The sequence below is a fragment of the Schistocerca cancellata genome, unplaced genomic scaffold (assembly GCF_023864275.1).
Source record: "Schistocerca cancellata isolate TAMUIC-IGC-003103 unplaced genomic scaffold, iqSchCanc2.1 HiC_scaffold_1067, whole genome shotgun sequence".
In the NCBI taxonomy this organism is placed as follows: domain Eukaryota; kingdom Metazoa; phylum Arthropoda; class Insecta; order Orthoptera; family Acrididae; genus Schistocerca; species Schistocerca cancellata.
This window is the reverse complement of record NW_026047067.1, coordinates 32,501-33,240: the sequence shown is the minus strand read 5'-3', so window position 1 is coordinate 33,240 and position 740 is coordinate 32,501. Positions and strand designations below refer to the sequence as shown.

At 50.5% G+C, this 740-nt stretch overlaps 1 non-coding gene across 1 annotated transcript in view; it reads left to right on the top strand.

Annotated features, from left to right (window-relative positions):
* LOC126151496 (small subunit ribosomal RNA) overlaps window positions 1-740 on the top strand; it is a 1,911-nt gene continuing 1,171 nt past the window's right edge. The window contains exon 1 of the ribosomal RNA XR_007532002.1: window positions 1-740. This exon is cut by the window's right edge and continues 1,171 nt beyond it. This is a non-coding gene — a ribosomal RNA (small subunit ribosomal RNA).

Sequence of the window (740 nt, the reverse complement as noted above, 5' to 3'; positions counted from 1 at the left end):
TCCCTGGTTGATCCTGCCAGTAGTCATATGCTTGTCTCAAAGATTAAGCCATGCATGTCTCAGTACAAGCCGCATTAAGGTGAAACCGCGAATGGCTTCATTAAATCAGTTATGGTTCCTTAGATCGTACCCACGTTACTTGGATAACTGTGGTAATTCTAGAGCTAATACATGCAAACAGAGTCCCGACCAGAGATGGAAGGGACGCTTTTATTAGATCAAAACCAATCGGTCGGCTCGTCCGGTCCGTTTGCCTTGGTGACTCTGAATAACTTTGGGCTGATCGCACGGTCCTCGTACCGGCGACGCATCTTTCAAATGTCTGCCTTATCAACTGTCGATGGTAGGTTCTGCGCCTACCATGGTTGTAACGGGTAACGGGGAATCAGGGTTCGATTCCGGAGAGGGAGCCTGAGAAACGGCTACCACATCCAAGGAAGGCAGCAGGCGCGCAAATTACCCACTCCCGGCACGGGGAGGTAGTGACGAAAAATAACGATACGGGACTCATCCGAGGCCCCGTAATCGGAATGAGTACACTTTAAATCCTTTAACGAGTATCTATTGGAGGGCAAGTCTGGTGCCAGCAGCCGCGGTAATTCAGCTCCAATAGCGTATATTAAAGTTGTTGCGGTTAAAAAGCTCGTAGTTGGATTTGTGTCCCACGCTGTTGGTTCACCGCCCGTCGGTGTTTAACTGGCATGTATCGTGGGACGTCCTGCCGGTGGGGCGAGCCGAAG